The sequence below is a fragment of the Triticum aestivum genome, chromosome 1A (assembly GCF_018294505.1).
Source record: "Triticum aestivum cultivar Chinese Spring chromosome 1A, IWGSC CS RefSeq v2.1, whole genome shotgun sequence".
NCBI classification, from domain to species: Eukaryota; Viridiplantae; Streptophyta; class Magnoliopsida; order Poales; family Poaceae; genus Triticum; species Triticum aestivum.
Window position 1 is genome coordinate 205,442,626 of NC_057794.1, and position 22,402 is coordinate 205,465,027.

The 22,402-nt window shown below is 41.6% G+C and overlaps 1 long non-coding RNA gene across 16 annotated transcripts; it reads left to right on the forward strand.

The window, feature by feature from the left end:
* Positions 1-356: 356 nt before the first annotated feature.
* LOC123043189 (uncharacterized) lies at positions 357-6,623 on the forward strand. 16 transcript variants are annotated; one of them, XR_006419096.1, is made up of 8 exons: positions 359-872; positions 1,136-1,202; positions 1,335-1,357; positions 1,763-1,827; positions 2,531-2,614; positions 3,094-5,380; positions 5,895-6,230; positions 6,350-6,623. It is a non-coding gene; the product is annotated as an uncharacterized lncRNA (long non-coding RNA). The 16 variants fall into 16 exon arrangements; XR_006419095.1 differs by having other exon boundaries at positions 360-872; positions 1,335-1,352; XR_006419092.1 differs by lacking the exon at positions 1,335-1,357 and having other exon boundaries at positions 361-872; positions 3,094-3,192; positions 3,738-5,380.
* The last annotated feature ends 15,779 nt before the right edge of the window (positions 6,624-22,402 follow it).

Consider the following 22,402-nt stretch of genomic DNA (forward strand, 5'->3'; position numbering starts at 1 on the left):
CCAATCCCTTCACAGTCACTTACTAGAGTGAGATCTGATAGAGATAATAAAATAATATTTTTGGAATTTTTATGATATAGATTGAAAGTAAAGATTGCAAAGTAAAATAGATTGAAAATTTATTTAAAACTATAATGAAGCTAGCCAACTCACCTTCACAAGGCTCCCCCGATTGGAGCTTCGTCAGTCGTCCGATCTGCCTTTCTGGCGCGCCTGAGCCGTTGGATCTTCATTTGCGGTTAAATTATCTTCACCTCACGGTTTATTTTTCTGCCCAATGACTGGTGGGCTCGTCTCGTGTCTGTATTAGCTGGGTAAGCGGCGCCCGGGTGACGGAGAATTTGTCCCATCCGCGCGCCGCGCCCGCACCCAACGCAACCCAATCCCCTCGTCCCGCACGCCGTGCACACTCCGGTCCCCTCATCCCGCACGAACCCTAGAAGAGAGATAGGAAGATGAGAGGGAGAGAAAGGGGAGAGGAGAGGAGAGGGAGGTCCGGCAGCGGATGGGAGAAGGTGACCGGCCAGCGTCGGCCTACACCGGCGAGGCGTCGGCCTGCGCCCCGCCTCCTCGCTGCTCTGTTTACTCCACCGATTTCTCTCCGGCTGCCGGCCTCCCAGCCCCCCCACCTCGCAATGGCATTTCCTAAGGATCAGCGCGAGCAAGGCCAACAGGCGGAAGGAGCGGATCGTGGCCTCGCACGCTGGCTCGTCATCTGCTTTGGCACCTTTCGGATCCGCGCTGCTGCGTGCGATGGTTCTAAATCAGTGCAGGACGTCGCCGCCGGATAGTAGGGCCGACGGATTCTTCGCATCGGGGGCTGGCTGGCAGGGGAGGGTCAGGAGGCCGGCATGACTTGCTAACGAGTAGAGGTTGGCCCCGCTCTTGCTTTGACCGCTTTGCTCTCTTTCTCCTCCTCGTTGTGTTGCGCGCGCGCGCTCTCTCTCTCTCTCTCTCTTCGATTGGATTGCCTCTCCTTCACCAGTGGTGTGCTCTTGTCGGCTGCAATGCCGTCCATACTCTGGACGGGACTGCTGGTTGAGATTCGTTCTCCTTTCCTGATCTTGTCGTGTACCCTTATTTTTGCTATGCCCTGCTGATTTCGTGTTCTTCCTTCTGTCCGCGTCGTGCGCAGGTTGATTATCTTGACATCCTCTCCTGCGTCCACTGTCGCGCCGTTCTGCCTTCGGCGATTAATTGAGGTGACACCACGCTCCATTTTCTTTTCTGCAAGATGTTTGATGAAATGCATATTTGTTAACCTTTTTTTGCGTCCAGTTCATTTTTCCTGTTGTTCATTCTTGCCTTATCGTCCGTCTTTCCTCCTTTTCTAGCCTACTTCTCCTTTCCAGGTCGGGTAAATGGACTGCTCTTTTGCTTGTATGTGGATGACTATTCTTTTACCTCTGTGCACCGATCCACGTCATGCGTGTGGTTTGACTACTTCATCTCCGTTTATTTTAGATGGTTCTAGGATCTCCTTTGTTGCTGCATCTTGATCTCCTGCTTTGCTGTAACTATGTTCTGCTGCTTGATGTGTGCTTCCTTTCTTTCTAGCTACATGCTTATTCTTTCTAGCCACATGCATGCTTTCCTTTTGCTGTGGGAAATAGTTCAGTTATATTTATCAGTAGCATCTCTATGTTTATAGATACATACTAGGAACGTGCTTCTTTAGTCTGGCCTTCTCTTTTTTATGCAAGAAGTGTGCCTTCTCTAATCTGACAATCATCTTATTTGTTGTTCTAAATAATTACTGCAGGATGGAGCAGCAGGCATAGATGAAATCTACTGCCAATTTCTATTGGTTGCGGCATCTTCCGCTGAGTAACTCTACAAAACAGCCTGCTAGCATTGATTCTTGCAATAAAAAAATAAGTCTGGCATCATTCATAATAAGCTTATAGACTTAGATAATTTCTTAATCCTGCACTGGTTCTCACCAGTGAGATTGTAGATGTGGTATGTTGAGAATACCAGTGCAATTCACAGGTCCAAAAGCTCCATTTCTTAATGCGTTTTTGCAGAATGCTACCAGTAATGTTTTTCTTTTCCTTAATGTACAAACATATCTATTAGATATGATTTTGGATCTGAACTTTTCCCTGTCTGCAGCTCACATTGTGGTATGGTCATGGTACAGCAAAAGGAAAAGATGTTTAAACTTTTTTTGGGCGTCATACATGAAAAGTACCTTTATTTCCATCGAGCTTAATTACTAAGAAAATGTTACCACTATTTCCTTACTACAACAACAACGAAAATCTTTTGGGTTTCATCTCCATAAGAGTGGCTGAGTTTTTACGTTGGCTCGCCAAGCCTATCACAACCCTCCTCCTTTACCCGGGCTTGGGACCGGCTATGTTGAGACAACATAGGCGGAGTTACCACTATTTCCTTACTAATAAACCTAAATGTTCTGAAAGTTCGGTCTCTTGCTCTCTTTGCTTATGAATCGGACACTTTCCCTTTCTTTAGTCCTTACACGATTCCACCTCGCTTTGACTGCATACTTTGATGGTGTTTGTAGGTATGAAGAGTGGTCATAATGTTACTTAAAGGAGGCCTCAACTTGCACCAAATACATGGGCATGTGCAACAGCAACTTATGTAGGTGAGTAGGTATTTATGCTTAGTTTTGACTTGAGTACAAAAAAGAGCTTGCTGACATATACAAGAGAATAGGCTACCCATTCTTGAATTGAATCAGATTGGTAGACTAAACCACGGTGGTGTACTCTTTGCTGCTGAGTTATTACAATCCAACTGAAAATAAGGGGAAAACAAACATGATCCTGCCATTTAAATTATGTCATATTTGTGGAGAAAAGTTGCATAGTTAGCTATTGCAAAATACTATCGACCCAGTTTTTGTTCAATAGACGTCCCTTCTTCGAATGTAGCTTGAACCTGCGCAAGGGCATGGTAGCATGCTCATTCTATTTTTTTACTAAGGTGGTTACACTTTCCTACTTTTTGCTGAAAGAGAGTCAATTTAGTCATGAGCTATAGCGGCGTTTCTGTTTACTGAATTTCGTTTTGCAGTTCCCTTCTCTTGAATGTTTATTCAAATGTGCCTAATATTTTTTTCAGGTTTCTAAAAACTAATAAATGCTGCTCTCAAATCAGTTAGGAGGATGAAGGTAGTAGCTTACTGAACTCTCATTTCCGGAAAAATCTGGAGATGTCTTGGTATGGAGTTTCATGATCAACTTGCTCCAGAATAGTTAGTCTCTCTAGACTAATTGTTTGTCAGTATCTATTCTATACATGTGTTTGATTGGTTGTGCAAACATGCATGCATTGGTCTGTGTGGAAATTGCTTTATCCGGTCTGTTCTATAGCAATGTTTCTAGTGGCTGTTTAGCACATATATTTAGATAGTTGCATACGCATGCTTCGTTCTGCCAGAAAATTATCTTCCCTGATATGTTTTCAGATGCTATTTGGTATACATGTTTGTCTTTGTCATCTTTATGTTGAGTTGTGGGTTCCAAATATATTTATGATGATCGTTTGCATGGTGGGTCATGTCAGCGATGTGCGTTGCATATTCATGATTCAAACTCTTTGTTGGGTATATATCTATATGAAGTTGTTTTTGAATGGCCCATGATTCGTTTTTTATTAGCATTTTAGTTTAAGCATTTCTCCAGAGAATCTTGATATCCAACTGTATATATATCCAGTCATGTTTTTTTACTCTGACTGATTTCTTTTTTTGTTCTGTTTTACAGTTTGTACAATCTCTAAAGATGGTGCTCCATTGTTCTGTTAATCAAGATTTGTTCCCTCCTTTCTCACTAGCTGATACGTGATGACCGTTTGCATGGGGGGTTATGTTAACTATATTCTATTCATGATTCAAACTGTTTGTTGGGTAATTTAGTTTAGACATTGTGTCCTGAGAATCTTGATATCTAGCTGTATCGGTACAATATAGTTTGTGATTTTTCCCTCTGAATTTATATATCCACTCAGGTTGGGATAGGTTATGAGTATTCTTAGTGTGGAAACAGCGGCAGTGCTGCACTTTCATCAAATGATGATATGCCAACCTTGCGCCATTTGGCTCTATGTTACCCGAATAAGATAACAAAATACACATGCTCAAGTATATATTTTCAATACCCCCCTGATGATGCCTCATTTCTTCAGAATTTGAGGCTGTTCTTGATATGCCAGGTAGGTCCGGCTATCGAGTCAACAATTATATTTTGTACTGTGTGATGATACATTAATAATCACACTTGAATGTGTTACCTAAACCTGTCTTGCTTTTGTATTTCATCCTCCTTTGAACCATCCAATGACTTGTTCACTACAAATGATAAGTGTGAGGTGTACAGAAACCTGCACCTTATATTCCTGTCTTGCTTTTGTATTATATCCCCCTTTGAACCATCCGATGACTTGTGCACTACAAACGAGAAGTGTGAGGTGTACAGAAACCTGCACTTCATATTTCTTACATTCCTGTTTTATTTAATGTCTGAGCCTCTTTATATTGCTTACATGTGTGATTTATCTAATCTCTGAGCAAGTGTGAATGTTTATAATTGGGTTAATAAGCCCAGTTGTTTGAAGAAGCAATTTGCATTTCAGATTTTAGGATTGTACTAATTCTTCTATCCATTTTTGATTTGCCCCTGCCATTGTAGAAGTATGAGTGGGTTGACTTTTCTTGACGTGTATTTTATACAACGAGCAACTACCTTGCGCCGTCTTCCAGCCACCAACAACCCCATGACCCTGCATCAGGTCAAAAAAATATTCAATAATTATTTCTTATGCAGGGTCATTGAATTGTTGGCTTCAGACATGCTGTACTGTTGGGCTTCAAGCGTACTTCGGTTCTAAACTTATCCCTTTTCCCTTCATTTTTCTAAGACTGTAGTGTTGGGCATTAAGTAGGAGTAGTTACTTATACTAAGGAGCAGATATGTATGACATGTTAATTTCACTTATTTTTGGAACGAAGGTCTCACTTCATTTATATTAGTCCTTGACGTCTGTGTTCTTGATTGTGCAAAATTGTTCCTTTCTGGGTAGATGAAAGTCCAGATTCCACTAAAGGAAGATTTAGTAGGCTTTCTGTTACATGTTGCTAAAAGTAAATGAATCGAATTCTTTCTGTTTTGGTTCAGGACAAATTTGATTTTGGGAAGACAAAGGTCTGACAAGGATGAGAATGGGATACCAGATTACACCGACGGAGGCTCGGACATGGATCTGCTCCTGCTCTTAGCGGGAATACTGGATGTTCTTGAAGCTTTGCCATACACACGTGCTACTTTTGGCACTTGCGTGGGCTCCTGTTTGTGTCAATGCAATTTGCATCTGTCAGCAGATTATGGCGACCTTGGTTATTGGCCTACAGGTATGTTTGTGTATGGATGTCACAAAATTGTTATGCAGAAAATAAGAGTGTAGTACATTTCAGAGATACAAGTATCTTGTTCAGTTTAGTCAGAGCACATGCAAACAAGTAGTTCCCTAGGGTGGAGGCCTTCCACTTGCTTTTGCTAGCTATATGAAATAGACTGAACCTGAACCTAACTACGATTGGATGTCTAAGCTGAATTGTTGCATCCTTAGACATGGAATTATGGATCAATTTTAGCTCTCAAGAAATGCATACTTATGGTCCTATGCAATCCCAATTTATTCAGGCAAGCATCCCAAAAGTTCACTAATGAACAAAGCAACGTCACACAGAATCTAAGTTTTAGGCCAGGTTACTGTAATGTATTTTTAAAGATGTACCTTAGAGAAATTGTTCTGCCAACAATCCAATTAAATTTACATGCCATTAGGCTTCCCTGTAAATTCTAAAATGTCTTAGGCTTCCCTGTAAATTCTGCAAATTTATGGCATGCCATTAAAACCTACAGGGTGCTCCACCGATGGTGAAAATACCTCACAGGATGATGTTGGATATTATTCTACAAACTTCGGGCCTACCGGTGGCTGAGTATCGAAGCAAAATGTGACAGTGGCATGATGTGGATGAATATAATTTCCATACATCAACATTATCTTTTGGAGATAAAATAGCCGTATGGCTATTACATGAGACCATGTCAGAAGACCCTGCTGCTATGGAAGCAAAGTGATTCATGAAATCTGCGGTGAAAACAGAGATAAGATACTACAATTACAGCAGCATTGAGAAATCAAGGACACGAAATGAGTCTGAAAAATGCTATGGGCTAATTCGTTGTAGCTAGGTACATGCATGACTTCTCTTATATATATGCAATGTAACAATGTGGATAACTAGAACTGTTGTGATGCTGCTCTATTATAAGTAGAAATAACTCATGGTTATCTTTTCTTTTGTTTACAGGCGATGTGTGGTGGAAGCTGTACTCACAGGAAGACTATCGTGCTATGTATAAACCACGTTCTACGATTCACTTTTGTTATGCATATTTACTTTCCAGTTTTAGGACTGAAATCCATCCATTTTAATGAATTTGGTTGTATGGGCATTACCTATTTGACTTAGGCTTGCTTCATCACATATAGACTGCTTTTCTTTTCCCACTGCTTGTATGACCTAAAACTATCATGTATATGAGGCAAGTTATTAGCAATGTTTCACATTTTCTTACTTGCAATACTGTGTTTGCCTATTCAGGTGTTCCAAGACCCAAATCATCGGAAAAATAACACATACAACACTTTTTTTCTTTTGAACTTTGGTTACCCTTATACAAGCCCCCGTTCATTTTGTTTATATAGTGGTTACAATAATAACCATATGTGCTTGCTCAATACTAATAATTGGAATATTTTCAAAGCACGTATGGTGTGGGTCTGTTCACAATTTGGCGCAACGGGAGATTACTGAAAAATACACATTTTTTCAACATGACATGGTCTTGAAATGGGACTACTACCAAATTAAAATGTGTAGGCATATCTCATTGTAGATGACAAGTCTCTATTTTTTATTAAAGGGGGTTAAATTTGTTATCATATATATTTGCCTACTAATAAAACAACTAAAACATGGAGTTTCTTTTCATGGTGAACATAGATTTAGTGGGTCTCTGTGCCATTTGTTACCTAGCCGACGAACCGAGAAAGAAAGGAGGGGGATAGACAGTCTTCGCTCGCTTCGCCCCCTGCCTTCTGATCCCTATATCTCCATATATGCACAACAAAGGCATGTTTTTTTCTTAGGTTTCTTATATTTTCCCTCATTTTTGCAGAAAAACTATGCATGGCCAGATTTCTCATCATGATAACCATGTTTCCGAACTTGCTAAAAAAATACAACCATGCCAACTTTACTTTCTCATCATAGTGCCCATATTTTCAAACTGAGCATATTCATATTATGCAAAGTTTCCTTTTCCCAGACTATTATTTAACAATGTAATAAACATGTTTAAAAAATAGCATGCTTTAGTTGAAGGTTCTTGCAACATGAAACTATTTTCATCGACAACATGTCTTCAGTAGGTCTCTGCGCCATTTGACGCAACGGGTCAACTAGTATGATAAAAGATAGACCCGGGGGCCATAGATTTCACTAGTGGCTTCTTTCAAGAGAGCATAAGTATAACGGTAGGTGAACAAATTACTGTCGAGCAATTGATAGAAAAGTGCATAATTATGAGAATATCTAGGCATGATCATGTATATAGGCATCACGTCCGCGACAAGTAGACCAAAATGTTTGAGAACATCAAAAGTGTGAAACAATTGCTTGGCTTGTCATCGGGGTTGCGTAGATTTAAGTATTTTGTGTGATGAAGATAGAGTATAGCCAGACTATATGATTTTGTAGGGACAGCTTTCTTTGGCCATGTTATTTTGAGAAGACATGATTGCTTTGTTAGTATGCTTGAAGTATTATTATTTTCATGTAAATATTAAACTTTTTTCTTGAATCTTTCGGATCTGAACATTCATGCCACAGTAAAGAAAATTACATTGATAAATATGTTAGGTAGCGTTCCACATCAAAAATTCTATTTTTATCATTTACCTACTCGAGGACGAGTAAGAAGAATTAAGCTTGGGGATGCTCGATACGTCTCCAACGTATCTATAATTTTTGATTGTTCCATGCTATTATATTATCTATCTAGGATGTTTTATATGCATTTATATGCTATTTTATAAGATTTTGGGGACTAACCTATTAACCTAGAGCGCAGTGCTAGTTTCTGCTTTTTTTCTTGTTTTTAAGTACCGTAGAAAAGGAAAATCAAACGGAGTGCAATTGACCTGAAATTTCACGGAGATTATTTTTGGACCAAAAGAAGCCCACGGAGTATCGGAGATGGGCCAGAAGAGTCCCGAGGCACCCATGAGGGTGGGGGCGCGCCCCTATCTCGTGGCCGCCTCGGGGACCCCCCTGACTTGTTCCAGACTCCAACACCTCTTATATATACCCAAACTTCCAGAACATAACCTAGATCGGGAGTTCCGCCGCCGCAAGCCTCTGTAGCCACCAAAAACCAATCTAGACCCGTTCTGGCACCCTTCCGGAGGGGAGATCCCTCTCCGGTGACCATATTCATCATCCCGACGCTTTCCATGACGAGGATGGAGTAGTCCACCCTCGGGGCTGAGGGTATGTACCATTAGCTATGTGTTTGATCTCTCTCTCTCTCTCGTGTTCTTGATTCGGCACGATCTTGATGTACCGCGAGCTTTGCTATTATACTTGGATCTTATGATGTTTCTCCCCCTCTACTCTCTTGTGATGGATTGAGTTTTCCCTTTGAAGTTATCTTATCGGATTGAGTCTTTAAGGATTTGAGAACACTTGATGTATGTCTTGCATGTGCTTATCTGTGGTGACAATGGGATATTCACATGATCTACTTGGTGTACGTTTTGGTGATCAACTTGCGGGTTCCATGACCTCGCGAACTTATGCATAGGGGTTGGCACACCTTTTCGTCTTGACTCTCCGGTAGAAACTTTGGGGCACTCTTTGAAGTTCTTTGTGTTGGTTGAATAGATGAATCTGAGATTGTGTGATGCATATCGTATAAACATACCAACGGATACTTGAGGTGACATTGGAGTATCCAGGTGACATTAGGGTTTTGGTTGATTTGTATCTTAAGGTGTTATTCTAGTACGAACTCTAGGATAGATTGAACGGAAATAATAGCTTCGTGTTATTTTACTACCGACTCTTCAATAGATTGATCAGAAAGGATAACTTTGAGGTGGTTTTGTACCCTACAATAATCTCTTCGTTTGTTCTTCGATATTAGTGACTTTGGAGTGACTCTTTGTTGCATGTTGAGGGATAGTTATATGATCTAATTATGTTATTATTGTTGAGAGAACTTGCACTAGTGAAAGTATGAACCCTAGGCCTTGTTTCAACGCATTGCAATACCGTTTTCGCTCATTTTTATCATTAGTTACCTTACTGTTTTTATATTTTCAGATTACAAAAACACATATCTACCATCCTTGTTGCACTTGTATCACCGTCTCTTCGCCGAACTAGTGCACCTATACAATTTACCATTCTATTGGGTGTGTTGGGGACACAAGAGACTCTTTGTTATTTGGTTGCAGGGTTGTTTGAGAGAGACCATCTTCATCCTATGCCTCCCATGGATTGATAAACCTTAGGTCATCCACTTGAGGGAAATTTGCTACTGTCCTACAAACCTCTGCAATTGGACGCCAAACAACGTCTACAAGAAGAAGGTTGTGTAGTAGACATCACCCTACCGGAGCCACGAGGGTTGCGACATGCTCCGGTTTGTAAAAGGCTTGTAATATAGTTTCGCCCAAATTGGATAATTATATGTACCATGTAGTGACACCATGCGAAGTTTCATGATTTCCTGGTGAGTTTTGGATTTACAGACATTTAAAAACCGAGATTTGCAATGTTTGTGGCCAAGCCAGGACGGCGAGACGGTTGAATCCGATCCATTCATTCCCTGGGACCTAAACATGCACCCCAAGGAAACATGTACTTTTTTCTAGCCATTTTGGTGCACTGGAGCATGTATTTGTAGTTCGGATTTGAATGATGGACATTAAATGCCTAGAAAACTCAATTAATGAATAAAAAAGGTCAAACAAACCTTGAATAATTTCAAAGTTCAGCATGAATCTCCAGTTGTTCTGTGTCGCGTGTAGAAGGAAATACGAGGCTAGAAGAGGGAGTGATTATTGTTTGGCCCACAAGGGGACACGTTTCCCTATTGAAACCACGAGGGTTCTTGCGATAGGCTCCGGTTTGTAAGAGGTTTGTAATAAAGCTTGGCCCAAAATGACAATGTTTTTACCACGGCATATATGTGCCATGACGTGACACCATGCCACCTTCGATGACTTTCTGGTGAGTATAGGATTTATGGGGACTTAGAAACCAAGATTCGAAATGTTTGAGGACGAGCCAAGACACCGGTACAGTTGTAATTTGTTCCCATTCCTGGCATGAGACCTAAACATGCACCCAATGACACATGTATAATTTTTCTAGCCATTTTGGTGAACTGGAGCATGCATTTGTTGTTTAGACTTGAATTATGGACATTAAATGCCTAGGAAACTCAATTAGTGTATAAAAAGGCAAACAAACCCTAAATAAGTTTAAATTTTAGCACGGATATCCTGTCGTTCCATGTTGCCTGTGGAAGAAAATACAAGGCGAAAAGAAGCAATGATTACATTTCACCCAAAGGGGAACACGTTTCCCTACCAAAACCACGAGGGTTCTTTGAGAGAAGCTCCAGTTTTTGTAAGAGGTTTGTAATAAAGCTTGGCCCAGATTGGACAATGTTTTTAGCACGACATATCTGTGCCATGACGTGACACCATGCCACCTTTGATGACTTTCTGGTGAGTTTAGGATTTATGAGGACTTAAAAACCGGGATTCGAAATGTTTCAGGACGAGCCATGACACCAGTACGGTTGTAATTCGTTCCCATTCCTGTCATGGGACCCAAACATGCACCCAAGGACACATGTATAATTTTTCAATCCATTTTGGTGAACTGGAGCATGTATTTGTAGTTCAGATTTGAATTATGGACATTAAATGCCTAGGAAACTCAATTAGTGTATAAAAAGGCCAAATGAATCCAGAATAAATTTAAATTTCAGCACGAATATCCTGTCATTCCATGTTGCCTGTAGAAGAAAATACAAGGTGAAAAGAGGCAGTGATTACGTTTCGCCCACAAGGGGGACACGTTTCCCTATCGGAACCACGAAGCTTCTTTGAGAGAAACTCCGGTTTGTAAGAGGCTTATAATAAAACTTGCGCTACAATGGATGAAAAAAATTCCTCGACATATAAGCGCGATGTCCTGACAACATGGCAGGTTTCATGATTTTCAGCTTAGTTGTAAGTGCATCTAGTGCCCCTTAGTGATTTTGGTGTATTGAAGACTTATAGGTTAAGGGACTAATGTGTTTGTGAGTGTACACAGGTCTATAAGTCTATGAGGAGTTTGATATTTACAGAGAAAGTCGACCCCTAAAAATGAAGTTCTTCGACTGAAGACTTTGGATTTCTGAAACTTTCTGAAGACTTTGAAAGTGAAGAAATTGGTGTGACCTTGAAGACTTGGTATTCATTCGAGGAACATGAAGCGTGAAGACTTTTGTTTTCGTAGTTTCATTTTCTCTTTCTTGAGTCATAGGAAACACCGTACTATTAAAGGGGGTCGAGGAAATACTAAGGAAAATTTTCCATGTGATGCTCAACACAAAATCCTACACCTACCAATCCCTTCGAGTGAAGCCATTAGAAATCTCATACAGTCCAGTCATATTCTTCAGTGACAGAGACGAAGTTCTTCTGGTCTCTGAGGAATTTGTTCTGACTGAGGAGTTAGGAATTCGCCAGTGCGGATTGCCTACACAGTGAGGAACATGATAGCCCTGAGGATTTTGCTACTCAAAATTCCGACCGTTGCTGTGCTATGCGCCAGTTGTCCCAAAATATCTATCCATCTAACGGTCATATCATTGAAGGGCATTTATGTCTTATCACGTCGGGCTGCTCCTAGGCTATAAATAGCCACCCCCGACAACCAATAGCTGGTTGGCTGCTCCGAGAGAAACTGACACTTGTCATTTGAGAGCAACCCATCCTCTGAGGACTTTGAGCGAAAATCATTGAGTGAGGAAAAACCCAAAAACCAAACACCTACAAACCCCAAGTGATTGAGCATCACTGAAGAGATTGATCCTGCGTGGATTCGACGCTTGTTACCTTTAAAGACTGTGCTTCTTCCAGACGGTTAGGCGTCATGGTCTAGAGCATCCAAAAGGAATTGTGGATCGCTGAGTGACCAAGTTTGTGAAGGTTTGGAAGTCGCCTGAAGACTTACCACGAGTGATTGGGTGAGGTCTGTGTGACCTTAGCTCAAGGAGAATACGGTGAGGACTAGGTGTCCTGAGCTGCGTGTTCAGGACTGGGTGTCCGGGACTAGGTGTCCTCGAGTTTAAATACTCAGCCGCTCCAACCAGACGTACAACTAAGACAGCAGTTGGAACTGGTCTACCAAATCATTGTCTTCACCAAGCTTACTGGTTCTATTTCCTCAACTCTTTCATTTTCTCATAACTGTGTTGTGTGCCTGTTCATATCTATGTTTGAAGACTTTGACTGAACACTTTCGCAATTTCCTCAGTTCAATTTCTTCAGTCTGTTTGTCTTCATCCTGTGTTATCCTGTGCTTACGCTTCCTGTACTCTGTGCCTGTCTTCATTTCATCATGATGACTATGCTTGTATTCTGTTATGTTTACTTTTGAGTACTTATTCCGCTGCTAGTAGTTCTTCGCTAAGAAATTTCCTCACTGGCAAATTCCTGAGTGAAGAATTTCATAAAAATCGCCTATTCACCCCCCTCTAGTCGATATAACACACTTTTAATTGGTATCAGAGCAAGGTACTCCCTTGTTCTGTGTGATTTTGGTTTAACCGCTTGGAGTTTTAGTTATGTCGACCGCAGGTATGATCAAGTTCTCTGCTAGGTGTCCTACCTTCGATGGGACGGACTACCCCTACTGGAAGAATAAGATGCGAATGCATCTTGAGGCAATTGATAACGATCTCTGGTATGTTGTTGAAAATGGTGTTCCCTCAGTCACACCTTCTCTGAATGCTGCTGATGTGAAGAGATTCAAGCAGCTCGACTCTCAAGCGAAGAATATCATATGTGGCCATCTGAGCAAAGGACAGTATGGCAGAGTGAGTGCTTTGGAGACAGCGAAGCTTATCTGGGACAGGTTGTCCAAAGTGAATGAAGGAGTCTCAACACAGCGTGACTCTCGAGTTGATGTTCTTCGCAATCTCTTCAACCGCTTCAAAAGACTTGACAATGAAAATGTTCAACAAACCTTCGATCGCCTCATTGACATCTCAAATGAGCTTCAAGCACTTGGTGCCACTGACATCACCGACCATGAGGTGGTGAAGAAATTGCTGAGATCGCTTGATTCCTCATTTGACACTCTGGCATTGATGATACAAGAACGTGCTGATTACAAGTCACTTGATTCCGCTGATATTCTCGAGGCTAAATACTCATGAGTTCCAACTTGCTGAAAAAAGAGATCTCTATGGTTCGAGCTATGGCAGATCACGCGCACTGAAGGCCAAGGCGGTATCTGAGTCCGAAGATGAAGACTCTGGTAGCAGCCTTGGTGATCCTGAAGAACTAAGCCATGATCTAGGTCTGCGCGTGAAGAAGTTCCAAAAGTTCTCAAGACGTGGTCTCCTTGGAAGACCCTCAAGGAGCAATGATTCCTCATCCAGTGACTACAAGAGGAGGCTCTGTCACAAATGCAAAAAACCTGGACATTACATTCAAGATTGTCCTCAGTGGGAAAAGGAATCAAAGAAGAAGAAATACAAAGATTATAGTTCTGATGATGCGAAGAAAAAGAAGAAATCCACAAAATCTTCATCATCAAAATCCTCAAAGTCTTCATATCACAAGAATAGCAGCTCCAAGAAGGCTAGGGCATTCACTGGCAAGGAAATGGACTCTGAGGCTGAATCTGAAGAAAATGAGGAAGAGGAGTCATCTAAGGAGTCCGAATCCGGAGTGGCGAGCCTAGCTCTCGCTACTGCATTCGTCAACAAGTCTATCTTCAACACTGAAGAAAATGACCTCACCAACAAGGCTGATGAAGGCGATGATGACTACACTCCCACCTATTGCTTCATGTCAAAGGGTGCCAAGGTACTCAAATATACCTCCTCTGAATCAAGTGAGAATGAATCTGATAAAAACCTTAAGCCCAGCTATTCTAAACTTGCTAAGATTGTTGTAAAACAACAAAGGGCTCTTGAAAAGGTTCAAAACATGCTAGACAAAAGTGATGATATGTTGGGTGAAGAAATGGATCACACTAAAGCCTTGACTGAAAATCTTCAGAGGCTTCAGACTAGGTTTGACAATCTTCAAGGTCATCATAACACTCTCTTATCCAATCATGAGAAGCTTTCTTATGAATTTCTTCAAAGAAAGCAAGACCTTGAGAAGCTAAGAGTGAGTTATGAAGATCTTCAGAAGGAGCGTGATTCATTACTTGCTCAACAAATCAGCGCATCTCAGGATGAATTTGTTCCTCCTTGTTTGAAATGCATTGAATGTGAATCTGCCAGTTCTTCACCTGAATGTTCAAATGCTGCTAATGTTTCAAATTCTTCACATGCCTCTGCTATCACTAATTCCTCATCTGAGGACATTGCTAGTATCACTGATGATGCAGGGCTAAAGGAATTGTACATGACAGGCATGTACAAAAGCCTCAAAGGGCATCAGACTCTTTGTGATGTGCTTAAAAAGCAGATCCTCAACAGGAACCCTAGGAAAGAGGGTATTGCTTTTGAGAGAAAACTCAATGCTGATGGTACATATTGGAAGCCTGAGCAGTACCCCAAAACTACATGGGTTGCTGCAAAGGGACCTCCAGTTGATCCATCTAACCTATCTGGATATGCATGTGAATCTCCTCATTTTGATGATGAGTCATTTGACTCCAACTACAAACTGTTCAAAAATCAGAGTGGTGAAGTATTTGCTAGATATGTTGGCACTAACTGCAGGAACGGTCCCCCTATGAAGAAAATCTAGGTTCCCAAAAGATGCCTTGAAAATCTTCAGGTGAATGTCATCATGACACCACCTGTGAAGAATAGGAACCCCAGATCAAATTCTTCATATCGATCCAAGCCGTCATACGGACCAAACTCCTCACATGGATCATATTCCTCAAAAGGATCAAAGTCCTCAAATGAACATCATCGTGCTAACCCGTCTATTTCGCAGGGAAGATCTAAGGATTATGGATATGTGCATTATTCTTCAAATTATTATGTCCACAAGTCCTCGAAGAATTTCTCTGCTTACTCTTATGCTTATTCTAACCCCTCTTATGTGAAATGAAATGGACTGGCTTCTATGCCATCCTTCTCGTATGGAGCACGTAGAATGATGAACTCTTTGCCACCCCTTCAGATGTGGGTGGTGAAGAAAAAGAACTAATCTCTTCTGCAGGGTCAGGTCTCCAGACGTACGTAATCATCTGAAGAAGTTGCTGGAGACCTGAGCATGCCTGATAGGACGCAGGCTAACCATGAAGAAATGAACTTTCATTTCTCACATCCTCACACTACTTTATCTGTTCTGTTGCTTGATGAAATTGATCTGATGAATTGATGTCGTATTCTTCACTGATGAAGTATATGAGTTTGTAAGCTGCACTAATTCATCTGCAGGATGATCAACCCAAAGCCACTGAGTGGGTCCTCGATAGTGGATGTACAAATTACATGACTGGTGACAAGAATCTATTGATGGATGCTCCATTATCTCCGTCGCATCTGAAGCATATCATCTTTGCTGACAAAGGCAAAAGTCAGGTATTGGGTCTAGGTAAGGTTGCGATCACAAAGGATTGACACATGGACAAAGTCATGCTTGTTGAGTCCTTAGGATACAACCTTATGTCTGTCTCAATGCTTTGTGATCTTGATATGGTTGTTGTCTTTGGCAAATACCGTTGTGTTGTGGTTATGGAAGCTGACAATTCCAAAGTCTTCGAAGGCTTTAGGAGAGGAGACCTGTATATTGTTGATTTCTCTACAGGACCACAACCAACCGTGTGCCTACTTGCAAAAGCTTCAGAAGGCTGGCTCTGGCATCGACGACTCGGTCATGCAGTCATGAGGAATTTGCACACGCTTGCGAAGAAGAAGCATGTCATTGGCATCAAGAATGTCAAATTCCTCAAGGATCACCTATGTGGAGCCTGTGAAGCTGGGAAGATGACAAAGGCCAAGCATCCAGCGAAGACTAGCATGACCACTACTCGCCCATTTGAATTGCTTCACATGGATCTCTTCGGCCCTAATCATTATTCTGCTATTTCAAATGAAGCATCTCAATATGGCTTTCTTATTGTTGATGATTACTCTCGTTATACACGGGTACACCTTGTTACTTACAAATATGAAGTGCAGGAAGTCTTCAAATGATTTTCCTCGAGGGATTCAACCAACTTTGGTGTGAAGATCAAGCACATCAGAAGTGACAATGGCACTAAGTTCAAGAATTCTGATCTCGATGACTATCTTGATGAACTTGGTATTACTCATGAGTTATCTGCTCCTTATACTCCTCAGCAGAACGGTGTCGTGGAGCGCAAGAACAGGACTCTTGCTGAGATGGCTCGCACTATGCTTGATGAATACAAAACGCCTCGTCGTTTCTGGACTGAGGCAATTGATACTGCGTGCCACATCGTCAACAGAGTATATCTTCACAAATTCTCCAAGAAGATTGCCTATGAACTCCTCACTGAAAAGAAACCCAATGTAAGTTATTTCAAAGTCTTCGGTGCTAAATGTTGGATTAGAGATCCTCATCACAACTCAAAATTTGCACCGAAAGCACATGAAGGTTTTATGCTTGGTTACGGAAAGGACTCGCACACCTACAGAGTCTTCAACAACGTTCTTCACAAGGTTGTTGAAACTGTAGATGTGCGGTTTGATGAAACTAATGGCTCGCAAAGAGAGCACCTACCTACTGTGATAGATGAACCAGCACCCGAGGAAACTATCAAGTTAAAGGCTACTGAGGATGTCATTCCTATTGAAGAATCTGCTGAAGAATTCATTCCAGAACATGAAGAACGTCGAGCTAATGCACCTGAAGAAAATACTGAAGAAAATGGTGCTGAAGAAAATGCTGATCAAATTCTTCAACGACAACCAACTCATCCTCGCATTGCAAAAGAAGTGCAAGTTGAAAAGATCATCAATGACATCAAAGCGCCATGTCCTCTCACACGCTCAAAAGCTTCACATTTATCTAACTTTTGTGGGCACTATGCTTTTGTCTCTATTACAGAGCCCACTAAGGTGGATGAAGCATTTCTGGAGCCTGAGTGGATTCAGGCCATGCAAGAAGAATTACATCAATTCAAGCTCAACAATGTCTGGGAACTGGTCAAACACCCAGATCCTCGCAAGCACAATATCATTGGCACAAAGTGGATCTACCGCAACAAGCAAGATGAAAATGGCCTTGTGGTGAGGAATAAGCCACAACTTGTAGCTCAAGGCTACACATAGGTTGAAGGAATTGATTTTGATGAAACTTTTGCACCTATTGCTAGACTTGAGGCTATTCGCATATTACTTGCTTATGCTAACCATCATGATATCACTTTATATCAAATGGATGTGAAAAGTGCATTCCTCAATGGTAAGCTTGAGGAAGAAGTATATGTTGCTCAACCCCCAGGTTTTGAAGATCCAAAGAATCCTAACAAAGTCTTCAGACTCAACAAGGCCCTCTATGGCCTCAAGCAGGCCCCACGGGTGTGGTATGATACCTTGAAGGAATTCCTCATGAAGAAAGGCTTCAAACCTGGTTCACTCGACCCTACTCTTTTCACTAAATCTTATGATGGTGAATTGTTTATGTGCCAAATATATGTTGATGATATTATCTTTGTCTGTACTGACCAACGTTCTAGTGATGAATTTGCCTATATGATGAGTGAAGAATATCAAATGTCTATGATGGGAGAATTGAAATTCTTCTTAGGTCTTAAAATTTGTCAACAACGCAATGGCATATTCATATCTCAGGAGAAATACCTGAAGGATGTACCGAGGAAATACGGCATGCAAGATTGCAAATGCATCAAAATTCCTATGCCCACAAATGGCCATCTATGCACTGATGAAAATGGTATTGACTTCGATCATAAGGTATACCGCTCCATGATTGGTTCTTTATTGTACTTATGTGCATCTAGGCCAGATATAATTCTTAGTGTTTGCATGTGTGCCCGATTTCAAGCTACACCGAAGGAATCACACCATAAGGCTGTGAAGCATATTCTTCGATATCTAGGTCACACACCAACACCTGGATTATGGTACCCCAAGGGCTCGGCTTTTGATCTCATTGGATATTCTGACTCTGACTATGCTGGTGATCGTGTGGACCGCAAGTCAACATTTGGTACATGTCATTTCCTCAGACGATCTTTGGTCTGTTGGTCCTTGAAGAAAGAGAACTGCGTATCACTATCTACTGCTGAAGCTGAGAACATTGCCGCTGGTTCTTGCTGTGCTCAATTGCTATGGATGAAGCAAACTCTCAAGGACTACGGCGTCAACATTAAAAATGTGCCTCTCTTCTGTGACAATGAGAGTGCCATCAAGATTGCTCACAACCCAGTTCAGCACTCGAAGACCAAGCACATTCAGATTCGTCTTCATTTTCTTCGTGATCATGTGTTGAAGGGCGACATTTCTATTGAGCATGTGAAGACTGAAGAACAGCTAGCCGATATCTTCACAAAGCCCTTGGATGAGAAGAGATTTAGCAAGTTACGGTGTGAGCTAAATATCCTAGAATCTTCGAATTTTCTTTGAAAAGGACACTCATCCTAACACTTATGAAAAATTGATGACTTAGATGTGCAACACATGAAGAAACGTTTTCTTCAATCAATGAAGAATAACACTCTTAGTGTGAAGAAATTAACGAAGAATTTGATTCTCAGAACCCTATGATAATTGTACGCGGTGTCTGAAATCATCATTCTTATACGGTGGGTCACGCCACCACCAAAAGTTGGAATTCCTCAATTTATCATATATATATATATATATATATATATATATATATATATATATATATAGGGTCGCGCTATTCGTCACCCTGGGTGAGGAATAGTTATTCTTCACCCCTTCTCAATTTTAACATCAATGCAACGTATTTTTACGCTTCATAAATTTTGTGTTATTTTATACATAAAAAGAGAACGTAAGAAAATATGTATTCGCCGTAAAAAATATTTTATGTTACGTAAAATTACGAATGTAAGAACATAGTGTAAAACGTACATAAAATGTGATTTTTCTGATCTTATAACCTTTTTTATACCAAATTTTACATATTGAATCAATATGCATGTAATTATTTATATTATAAACGTAATTTATTTAGGAAGCGATCGTAAGATTACCTCGGATGAAGAATAATTTATTCTACACCCTAGGTGATGAATAGTAACACTATATATATATATATATAAGTTTATGTCCTCTACATCATTCACTTATTGCTAATTCTTCAAGTTGGTTTTTCTGCTAAGTGAATGTGATCGGACCCTTCCCCTCTATGCTATACTCAACCCAATATGTTCACAAATTCTTCATGTGAGTTCTATTTGAAACTCGTTCAAAATCTTCACTGTGTCCTTGTCAGCTGAAGAAATTGCGAACGGAACTTTAAAACCTATCTTATCTAAATTTTCGGCTTTGCCTCTCAAACCGTTCCGCATCCCACGATACACTTATCCATTCACCCACGATCACACAGGATCTCCACCTCTCAGTACGTGGGTGACACATGTCATGCAAATGAGAAGGGTCAGGGGCACGTTCATCCAATTTCTTTGGGCGAGCAGTTTTTCATCGTGGCTATAAATACCCCTCCTTCCCTTCCTCACTTCTTTTACTCCGCTCGATCTCTCTCTCCAGCTCGAGCTTCTCAAACCCTAGCACCGCCGCTACTTCATCGTCGCCGGTGAGGAAGAGCTTCACTGCCTCGACCTCGTCGCCGACGTACTCGCGCCGACCATGGAAATCTTCACTCCGCCGCCGCCGTAGTCGTCTTCCTCCGCCGAGTTAGGGCGTGGAAGATCTACACAGACGAACTTCACCTCTCCTCTTCACTATTCATCATGTTCTTCATCCAGGGTAATTAAAAGTTACTTTTACGGCCCTCGTTGATTCGAATGATTCTCTACAAAATCTTCAAAGGTGTTTTTTCTTCTTCATATCTTCACACACTAAAACACCTCACAAGTCATCTGTTCTTGATTCGTTTCTCTAAGCATCATTTTTCTTCAAGATTCCTCAATTGTGTGGATGTTCGATATATACAACTTTGGAACCTAAGACAAAGAATGCTTAGTGAAATTCTTCAAGACTCATCTGGTCAAATTCCTCAAACTTGTTCCTTTTGAAAAACCTTCTGAGAACGCATATGACCTCTCCAAATTCCTCGCAACTATACTCTGTTCACAGGTACTCATGTCAGCTGCTGAATCACTAGGTTCTCATCAACTTAACTCATTTGCAGCATTCCTTGAAGAAAAGTTGCATACTTCTTCAGAGAATTCAATTGTCCAAATTCCTCAACTGAAGAAAATGGCTGACGGTAAGAAGCCACAGAAAGGAGGAAAGAGGCCTGAGGTCAATACATCGTTTGAGAACCCTGATGAAATATATGCTGGGTACTGCACACCTACTGAGGAAACCAAGAATGAGCGCAAGGTGCGCATTCAGAAGATAGAGAGGAGATGGGCTAGAGAGTGGAGGGATTACAGATATGTCACTCCCAAGTACATGAAGAAATTCACACTCAATCCTCCATGCCCAAGACCTCCATTGGCACCTGGCCAAATAGCTGATCCCACCAGCCTCAAGCACGGTGAGGACTATCCTGACGAATGGGCCAAGCGCCAAGCCAAGTTGGCTAAGCAAGCCAGAGAAGCAGTGAGGAAATTCAATGAAGACTCTGCTACTGCTGCTGCCTCTATTGTCAAGCCAAAGAAGGCTATGTCAAAGAAGCCTGCGCGCAAGCCAAGTGCTTCACCTACAATGCCCTCAAGGCCAAGCTCCACAGCAATGCCGTCATGGCCAAATTCCTCTGCTCCTCCTGCGCCAACCCCAACTCCGATCCTTCCATCTGCATCAGATGTGAAGAAGACCAAGGCTGCGGAGCGTGCAGCAGTGAAGAAAAGGAAAGCATCAGCTGCTTCAGATTCTTCAGCTCTGAAGAAGATGAAGTCTATGACAAGTTCATTTGCTAATCCCATTGATGCTGTTCCCATCTCAACCAGGCCATCAAAGGACCTTGTTCCTTTTGGTGAAGAATATGAGATCCCTAGCGGATCTGATGAAGAAAATCATTCTGCTGCTTCGTCAGAGCAGATTGATGAAGAAATTAAAGTGGATGCAATCCCTTCAACACCGATCATCTCCTTGCCTATGCCTCAGTTCACAGCTAAAGAGGCTGGTGTTGAAGAAATGGAAGACGAAGATGTGGACGTTGGCTGCTCCACACCCGTAATCAGTGATGAATTCTGGGAAAGTCAGCATCCTAACTCTCCAATGTTCACACCGTTGCAGCAAATACCTCAGTCGCCTGCACCAACTGTTCAAATGGGCTCTGAAGAAACGCACCCCACTTCATCTGTGCGTGAAGAAATTCCAGCCACTAGTGCTGAAGAAACTGCTGCTGCTGAACATCTAAAGACGCAGACTGCCACTGAAGAGGAACCAGAAATTCCTCAGCCTGAAGAACCTGAGATTGCGATCCCTGAGGTCGTGATGCAACTCACTGACACTCCTCCGCCCAAGCCCAAGGATCCATTCTCACGCAAGCAAAAGTTCAAGGCTGATGATTTCTTCGGCGAGCACATATTCTTTGAAGATTACAACCCATATAACTCTGCTCGCATTAGGAAGAGGCATTTCTGGACTGCTAGTCAAGCCAATTTTTATTCCTCAGTGCTGTTCAACAAAGAGAAAATCTTCTACCATGAGCATATTCCTCACGTGGATATGGAATCTCTGCTGTGCTTCGCACCAGTCCTCACTGTTCTTCACGACGCTGGACTGTTAAACTTTTGCTCCGACATCTGCGATTGGAATGAAGAACTTATTCTTCAATTTTATGCAACGATGCACATCACCGAAGACTCTGAAGATGTGAATTCATGGGTGCCGGACTGGATTACTTCTGAATTGCTTCGTGCCTTACCACTCAGTCCTCCCCTTGAAGACGCTCATTGCATCTACAGTGAACCCGAGCTTACAAATCACTACATGCAGGTTCT